Source organism: Camellia sinensis, chromosome 14, assembly GCF_055761805.1.
Source record: "Camellia sinensis isolate YWXY chromosome 14, ASM5576180v1, whole genome shotgun sequence".
Taxonomy (NCBI): domain Eukaryota; kingdom Viridiplantae; phylum Streptophyta; class Magnoliopsida; order Ericales; family Theaceae; genus Camellia; species Camellia sinensis.
Genome location: NC_138974.1, coordinates 108,063,780 through 108,073,189, shown reverse-complemented (window position 1 = coordinate 108,073,189; position 9,410 = coordinate 108,063,780). Strand labels below are relative to the sequence as shown.

The 9,410-nt window shown below is 33.0% G+C and overlaps 1 long non-coding RNA gene across 1 annotated transcript; it reads left to right on the top strand.

The window, feature by feature from the left end:
• The first annotated feature begins 4,485 nt into the window (after positions 1 to 4,485).
• On the top strand, positions 4,486 to 5,518 carry LOC145807951 (uncharacterized). The gene is made up of 2 exons (XR_014351385.1): positions 4,486 to 4,718; positions 5,016 to 5,518. It is a non-coding gene; the product is annotated as an uncharacterized LOC145807951 (long non-coding RNA).
• Positions 5,519 to 9,410: the final 3,892 nt, after the last annotated feature.

Sequence of the window (9,410 nt, the reverse complement as noted above, 5' to 3'; positions counted from 1 at the left end):
CACCTTTGACTAAGTTGACGAGGAAATAAATCAAATTCGTGTGGAGCGAGACTTGAGAGAAGTCGTTTCAAGAGCTTAAGATTAGACTCACCACTACTCCAGTATTGATTATACCGGAGAGGGGTTTGGGTTATTCAGTATATTGTCATGTTTCACGGGAAGGTTTAGGTTGTGTATTGATGCAAGAGGGTAAAGTAATAGCCTATGGCTCACGGTAGTTGAAAATACATGAGAGGAATTATCCTATTCACGACTTAGTTAGCAGCGGTAATTTTTGCCTTGAAGATTTGGAGGCATTATTTGTATGGTGAGAAATTTGAAGTGTTCTCTGATCACAAGAGTCTGAAATATCTATTTACACAGAAAGACTTGAATTTGAGGCAGAGGAGGTGAATGGAATTCATAGAGGATTATGATTTTGAGTTACATTACCATCCGGGAAAGGCCAACGTTGTGACCGGCGCTTGGAGTAGGAAGTCAGTTGGTAGTGTAGCTTCTATCGCCATCCTAGAATGGGTAATGTTGGGTACTCTTAATGAGTTTGACTTGCATCTGGTCGAGTCTGTTGAGTTTGCAGCTTTGTTTTCAGTAGTTGCACAACCTACACTTGTGAATCGAGTGTTGGAAGCGCAAAAAGGTAACCTTGAGGTGGAATCGTTCCGAGAGAAGATTTCCAATGGGAAGGTAGAAAGAGGTTTGACTATGTATCTTGACCTGAGAGTGAGATACCGTGACCGCTTGTTTGTATCGGAGTCTTGCTAAGAGGAAGTACTCCGAGAGTTTCACTATTCACGCCTTGCTGTGCATCCGGGAGGCACAAAGATGTATCATGATCTTAGTCACTAGTTTTGGTGGAGAGGTATGAAAAAGGATGTGGCTGTGTTTGTATCAAAGTGCCTTACTTGTCAACAAGTGAAGACCGAGCATCAGAGGCTAACGGGTTTGTTGCAACCCTTGCCTATAGCTGAGTGGAAATAGGAACATATCACGATGGATTTTGTTATGGGTCTTCTGAGGACTCAACGGGGTAGTGATGTCATCTGGGTGGTCGTTGACCGGTTGACTAAATCGACAGATTTTATTCCCATACGCATAAGTGACTCGGTAGATTATCTTGCCGACCTGTATATTAGGGACATTGTAAGGTTGCACGGGGTCCATGTGACGATTGTTTCGGATAGAGATTCGCATTTCACTGCTCGGTTGTGGCAGAATTTGCAGAGTGCCTTGGGCACTAGATTAACTTTTAGCATGGCTTACCATCCTCAGACTGACGGGCAGTCCGAGCGTATCATTCAGATCCTTGAGGATATGCTTAGAGGCTGTGACCTTGATTTTAAGGGGTCGTGGAGAGACACCTACCTTTAGTGGAGTTTGCCTACAATAATAGTTTCCAGTCGAGTATTGGCATGGCACCATTCGAGGCCTTGTATGGTCGGCCATGTAGATCTCCAGTGTGTTGGGCCAAAGTGGGTGATTTTCTACACTCTAATATGGTTTTTAACTTAGTTATTTGCTATTGTGTATAGATGATGAGATTTGATTGTGGTTTGGACAAATCTAAGATTTTGGTGTTATATGGAAAAGAGAGTTTTTTGATGAATACGACGTAAATGAGTATGAGGCTTGAATATAAGATCATGTTGTGCCAAATCAGTTGTTTTTGATATTTGGGTTGAGATTTGGTAAAAGGGGGATTTTTGCCCTAATTTGATTAAATCATTATTTTGCATAAATAATTGGGATTAACATCGAAAATGTGAAATTAGAAGGTTGTGGTTATAAATGGTGATATTGGATATGTATTATCTCACTTATGGAAGTTTTGAATAAACTATCTATTTTGATATTGAACATCTCTTTTGAAATAATTGCATTGGACTATTGGTGGAGGATAGCTATGATTGTTATAGAAATTACATAGGATTAGGCGATTTAATGCTAATCCATTGTTGGTGTCATTGAATATGACCATGGTATAAATACATTATATATGTATGTTTATTGGGAGGAGAAAGGGGATTTACTCCATATGTGATTATGTTTATAAATACATTGCTATGTATATTTGTTTGGGAGGAGAAAGGGGATGGACTCCATTTAAAGCAAGTTGGCCGAAGTGTCCTGGGTGAAAAATCCAAAAATTCATATATAAATGGGTGTTTATTCCTTCGGACGAAATATCCGTAGAATGGCAGGTTTGAAATGTTTATGTGTGTTTTGCATAGTTAGAAAACCATTGAGTTATAGTCTCATTTTGGTTGTTGTAAGATAATTAATTTAACTCATGAATTGAGTAGCATATATGAACTAAAAATGAATTGAAGGAAAATGGAACGAGATTAGGTCTTAGTCACATATGAATATGCAGGCCTTGTGGATGCTTTAGTATCGGTATTGTTTATGCACGTAGTAGTTATACCTTTGCTAAACCTCATATATTGTATTAGATTATCTCTACTGGGCTGTTGGCTCACCCTATATGGGAATACTATTTTCAGGTGCAGGTGAGATGTTTCCTCCAAGGCAATAGCGTGGATGGATTTTCAGGAAGCAAGAGCTTCTTAATTATGTCTTGTTGTGTGTATGTTTGTTATTTATAAAGCCAAGGGCTTAAGATGTAATGAGTGGGACTCAATTTGTGTAACCAAGCAATGACTTGGAAAGATGTAAGCCTATATGGCATTTAACTGGTTGTTAAACAGTAAACTTTGATGTATGAAAGTATGTTGTTTCTCATATTTATTTCGTATATGAGTTATCTTTATTGTATTATTTTGAGAGCGTTACAATTATCAATTGTGATGAATCAATTCTTTTTCTCTAAATTCTTTATTTATTTATTTTCAACTGGTGGATTAATGTATAGTTATTTAATTGAAGCTATTTTATTTTTATTTTTAAAATTTTCTAACCTAGGGTTAATTATTACTTCTTTTCATCCATTTTAAAATTAATAACAGAAAAGAGATAGGATACGTATAGGATTATGTATGAGTAACAAAAAATTTTAAACTTGTTTGTTATAGCTGATAAGGTTCAATTTATTTGTTTATTTTTTACATTTATTGATTAACAGTTTATTTTTAGATAATAAAAAGATTCCAAAAAATATTTAAATTAAAAAAAAAGAGAAAGACATAAGATATCTTGAAAAATTATGTACGAATATAATTTTAAATTTGGTTAAGCAAATAAAAAAAAAATTATAGATAATACAGAGGACACCAAAATATATTAATATTAAAAATAAATATTTAATTCTTTTCATGATCATTATAACAAAACTATTTGGATTGTTCCTAAAAACATTAAAAAATGAAACTTAGTAAAATAATTGAAGATAAATCAAAATTTTAAATTTATTTGTTATAACTTATAAAGTTCAATTTATTTGTTTATTTTTTTTATTTATTGTTCAGTAGTTTATTATTTGTAGATAATAATAAGATTCTAAAAAATATTAAGGCCTTGCTTGCTATCTTCTAAAAAAGTAAAAAAGTCACTATCCTATTTAAGTCACGTCATCTTATTTAAGTCACATCACTTCTCTACCACATCATTTCAAACTCAACTCATATTTCATAAAAAGTTAAAAAGTGCACTTAAATTAAAAAAAGAAAAGAAGAGATAGGATACCTTGAAAAATTATGTATGAATATAATTTTCAATTTAGTTAAACAAATAAAAGATAAAAAAATTTATAGATAATAAAGAGGACATCAAAAGATATTAAAAATAAAAATAATTATTTATTTTTTTTTATAATCTTTATCACAGTATTATTTAGATTGAATAATAAAAGAGAAACTATTATTCTTATATTATAATTTATTTTGAGTTATACACACATTGCGTGTGCTCTACCGCTAATTGAATTTATGTTATGTTTTGTCTTAGTTTATCGAACTTCTAGACTTTGTGCTTGGGATTGAAACTTATGTTATGTCCTAGTTTATTGGATTGGTAAACATTAAAAAAAATAGTTACACTACTACAAAAACAGTTAAAGATCATATTTTTACACATAAAAATATCTTATTTTTATTGAAAGTGTGACAAAAAAAATTAGATTAGTATTTTAATCACACTTAATTTGATTAAGTGTGATAATATTTATTTTTTATGTTACTTTTCAATTAAATATGATTATATATATAGTTTTTAATCACACTTTTTAATTAACATGTGATTAAAGATCACATAAAAATAATAAAAAATGTAATTAAAAAAATTAAAATAATTTTTTAATTATACTTAATTTAATAAGTGGGATAATATTTTTTTAATCACACAATTTAAAAGAAGTGTGATTATATATATTCTAATTGAATGTAATTGTAAATAGAATATTCTAGACCAAAATTATACTTAATTTAATAAGTGGAATAATATTTTTTTAATCACACAATTTAAAAGAAGTGTGATTATATATATTCTAATTGAATGTAATTGTAAATAGAATATTCTAGACCAAACTAATTGTAGTACATTCTCACACACACAACACAATCAATTCCCAATCAAACCTAATTCATTTCCCCAAAACATCTCATTCAACTCTCTGCCTGCCTCTTGCTGCTCCTCACCTTGCCGATCGCCTCCGCCGCTACTAGCGTTGCCAATCGCTGCCGTCGCCGATCTTCGTCGCCACCTCTAGCCCTACCGGTCACCGTCGATCGTCTCCTTCTTAGATCGCCTCACCGCTGGCCGATTCGGTAAGTTTCTTTTTGCTCTCTCTCTCTCTCTGCTTTTGTCTCCCTCACTGAGTTCAATTCGTCTTGTGGAGGACGGTCTCTGATTGTTTGAGGGCACTGTAGAGACATTTTTACAGTCTTCGCGTTTTTTAAATCTTTGCAATATCCATTCATATGATCAATTTAGCAATATTTACTATTGCTTAATTATGTACTGAAGTTGTGTTATTATTATTATTATTGGTTATGTTTTCATATTATTGTTGAATGGTGATTGTGGAAATAAAATTTTGAACAAATATTTATTTGGATAAACAGGTTTCAGGTTTAATCTGTAACAAGTTATTGAAGGGAAAACATAAATTAACATTGAGCAGAAGATGCAACGCAGGTACAGAAAAAAAAAATTAAGAGTAAATTTTGGGTAGTTCAACAGGACTGGAATAGAGTAAATATATCTCGGATTAGGATTGCCTTTCAGCTTAGTTGCAAAAAAAAGAAAAAAAAAAGAAAAGAAATTCAAAGGGGTCAGAGACAGAGAGAGTGAGTGAGATTGAGTGAGAGGGACAGAGAGATCGAGAGAGAGAAAGCGAGAGGGAGGGAGAGGGAGAGGGAGAGGGATAGGGAGAGAGAGAGTAAGATCAAATGAGAAGGAGAGGGAGAGGACAAACCTTGATCGACTCCTCCTCCTTCTCCTTGCTGCTGTTCGCGAGCCTTGAGCTAGGGCTTGGTTGATTTTCTTTGTTTTATTTTAGATTACTTTTGTTATTTTACATTTGTACCTCATTATAAGGTTTTTAAATTATTTGTTCGCCCCACTGTATCCTGAAAGTATCCCAAGCGTATCCTCGCGTATCCCAAACGTATCCGAAATTCAATTTTTTTTTAAAGAAATTGGGATGCTTCTTTGCCGTATCTGATACGTATCCTGCCATATCGGATTCGTATCCGTATCTGATACGTATCCGACACGCGTACGGGGGCCATTTCGAAGTATCCGTACTTCATAGAGTAGGTGCCACGTTAGGGGAATTTCTTGAATCACTATGAAAAAGGGAAATTTTATTATCATGATGATGAACTCTAAGCAAGTTTGGAGTTTATTTTATATGTTCATTAGAATGGGACCTTTGGAGTCATATTCTAGGTAAATTTGATTAAGCTGTAATTTATACTTGATAAATTTTATATGCTTTACATGATTTGATAACATTTGAAGGTTTTAAAAAATTGGTATTTGAGCATCAAGTGTATGATTCGAAACTTGTCTGCATACTTGCATGCCTTGAGAATGTCTTACTTGAGGTTTAGAAGTTAGTATTTTACCTCTCTAATGATTGATTTGATTTAAATGTCATGCTTAGGTTAGAGCTCTTCTTGCTAAGAATCTGAATTTTAAAAGAAAGAGTGAAAGTTTTGAGTCTTCGAAAACAATATGAATCTTGTGGCTTAGGTTTAAGCTTTGGCTTGATTTTAATTGTTTTGTGATTTTGAAGTAGTGTAAGAAACTTGGAAATGTGAAACTCGAAGCATATGATGAGTTTAGACATCTCTTGACAAAAATGGAAATTTTATGGTTAAAGTGCATGTCATGTTATAAGAGTATGAGCTTTAATCACCAATTTTAAATTTTCTGTAACCTTACCTAATGAAATCAAGGTTGGGTATTAAAATTATATTAGGTAAATTACAAATGCACCCCTTAAGGTTTATTAAAATACAATTTTTCCCTTCACGTTTAAGAAATTACATCCCACCCATTGAGGTTTTCAATCACATAACAAATAGTTCCTCCACTAATCAACTGTAAAGTTAAACTAATAGAGTGTATGATGTAAGTGTGGGCATCACACTTGTTTTCACAGGGTGCAGTATCCCGCTCATCGAATTTGATTTTCTAGCTTTTTTTGTTTTTTTTATTTATTTTAAATCGAGTGTGAATCGTTGAGGTTTAAAAATGGCAATATTTTCTTTTAAGTTGTTGGATTCCATCTCATTTTCAGAGGGACATAAAGGGATAATTGGCAAACATAGACTGATTCACAAAGATTGGAGTAACCACCCCCTTTTTATAGGGGAAACTAGAAAACCCTAATTTCATGTTAATTTAGGCAATTGATACGTCTTTACTAAAAATCTTGGTTTGATAGTTTAGGTATGAAAGGGGAAGGTCATTGATTGAACACTCCTTTCGTCCAATGTAAAATATTGGTCTCTACTAATTTTTTTCGTATTTAATTTATAAATTTATTTTAATCACCTATGTCCTTAGACTAACCTATCAACCATGTATGTCTTTTTCTTTCCAAAAATCGTTTTAAGAAGGTTTCAAAAAATGAAAAGTTTCTGAAAATGGAAGCCTACCAAAACAGAGTTTCTAATAATAAATTTTTTCTGACAATGAGATGGAAACACTTTAACCTAGGCTATACAAACTTGCTCAAACGTGAAAATAACACAGATAAGCAAGTATAGCAAATAGAACAAGAGAAAAGCATGCAGTTCATGGGAAGTGATGCAATCACACGAAAAGAAACCAAACCATGATTAATATTAGGGACATATGACCCTAGATATGAAACTGATGCAAAAGCTCACAATATACGACTCTAGACTTGGTAGACATTGTAGCATGATGAATCTGCATTATAACATGATTTTATCCATACAAATCGATTAAACAAAATTAAACGCAACAACTGACATGCAAAAATGGTGGGTTACCTGGCCTATATACATCATGTGCATGTTATGAATTTTAAAACAACTAAACAAAATGCAAAAGAGTGCAAAAATAGTGAAAAGAAATGATAAACAACTACTCAACTACTCTATCATCATGAATCATGCATGACTTATATCTAATCATTATCAGATATGAAAATCATGATGAAAGTATATGGAAACAGTGGGTAAACATAACAGTGGGTAAACAAAAGTCCAGTTATGGTTTGTGGAACAAAGCGAAAGATGCAACGTAAATTAGCAAGAGATGAGTTTAGTAATGCTCCCCCTAGGTTTAAGGTTCTTAGTGCCACATGCCTTCATCTTTTGGCAGCTCAATAACACCTTTAGGTTGCTGGAATTAGGGTTGGATGTTTGGAGTTGGTGTGTATAGATGAAGTTAGATTAGTATGGTGTTTTTGCCCCCATTATTCATCTTGTTAAAAGAGGAGGGGGTATAAATAGGCCTAGGAGGCTTAAGGGAAAAGCTTATACATATTAGGTCAAAATCCTAATGTTGTATATACATAGCTGCACGGTGTGCCGCCTTGCCATAAATAGAATTATAAACAAAATTTTGCAAAACTTGATCTACATACATTCAAGTCAAAACTTGCTGCTACACATCGTGAATGCGACCACATGTTTTTTCTAATCCGCAAATGTGGCCGCACCTTTTGGTCAATGGGCCCCACTTTATCCCATTTTGCTTTTGCATTGCAGTTCAATTTCTGAGTATTTTGTGTACCCCTCATGTATTTAATCAATTTCCAATTGACTCTTTGGAGAAAAACTTGATTTTGGATATTCTTATTGAAGAACGGGCAATTTGGAATTGGTTACCATGTGATCACACACCTCTTTTACCTTTCTAAAAATATTTTGAGAACATTGTTTTGGCCAAGGTCGAAAATATTTTTGAAAGTTTAATTAGAGGAATGCTAATCCAGCCAACTTATTTGTAGTCCAAGAACGCCATTGCATTGGAAATGTAGCAATGTCGCACCCTCTTCCACTCTCGATTAGCACTATCGTCATTATTTTCTACAAGCATTTAGTGTGTCGCCAAGGAGGATTAAAGAATATTTTGATAGTGTAAAGAGAGGAGTTTGGTGGTGGGTGGATGAAAATGACAGTATGATAATTTCAGTTTAGTATTAGAGGGTATTTGGGTATTTGTACTTGCTAGAATGTCAGGAGAATTTGTATTTTTGACAAACCTTGAGGGTGTATATGTAATTTATCAATTATTATTTGGATCACATCTAGGAAAACTTGGAGCATTTGTAAAAGATAGAAGTTTGTACCTTGATTGGGAACAAGATTAATTTGTAAGTACAATGTTGGTTCTTGATTTAAAATTGGCTAAAAAGTTAAGTTTAAGCGAAGTGAATGATTTTTAAGTATCTGTATTGGATTTGTATTTTTTTTGATTGATTGTGAATTTGGGGCATATTAGCTTCTTGGTGACATTTTGACATAGTAACTCATACCTTATATTTCCTTGTAAATTTGTGAGATTTATGTCAAGTTTGCTTGCTGTTTGAATTTGAGTTAGTTTACTAAAATATGATATGTTAGTGTTATCATCATGGAAATAGTAAGAAAAAAATCCCGATTGAATTTGAGTTAGTTTACTAAAATATGATATGTTAGTGTTATCATCATGGAAATAGTAAGAATTGGTACTTTAGGCAAAACTTGACATGTGAAACATTTTCAAAAAGGTTGGATTACGGTTATTTGACTTAAGGTATCTTAATGGAAATGAGAAGGTTAACGGAAATCCAAGTGAGATATGTTTGATAGTAAAAGGTGGCTAGTGTGGATTTTGAAAAGGAAAAAAGATAGAAATGCTTGTTATCGTGGAAGTTTCATATTGTTTAAACTTATTAATTCTATGTATTATATTGAGCTGAATATATGATATAGGATGTAAACCTGTAAACTTGTGATAGCTCGAATAGTCAGTCATTACAGGTAAACAAC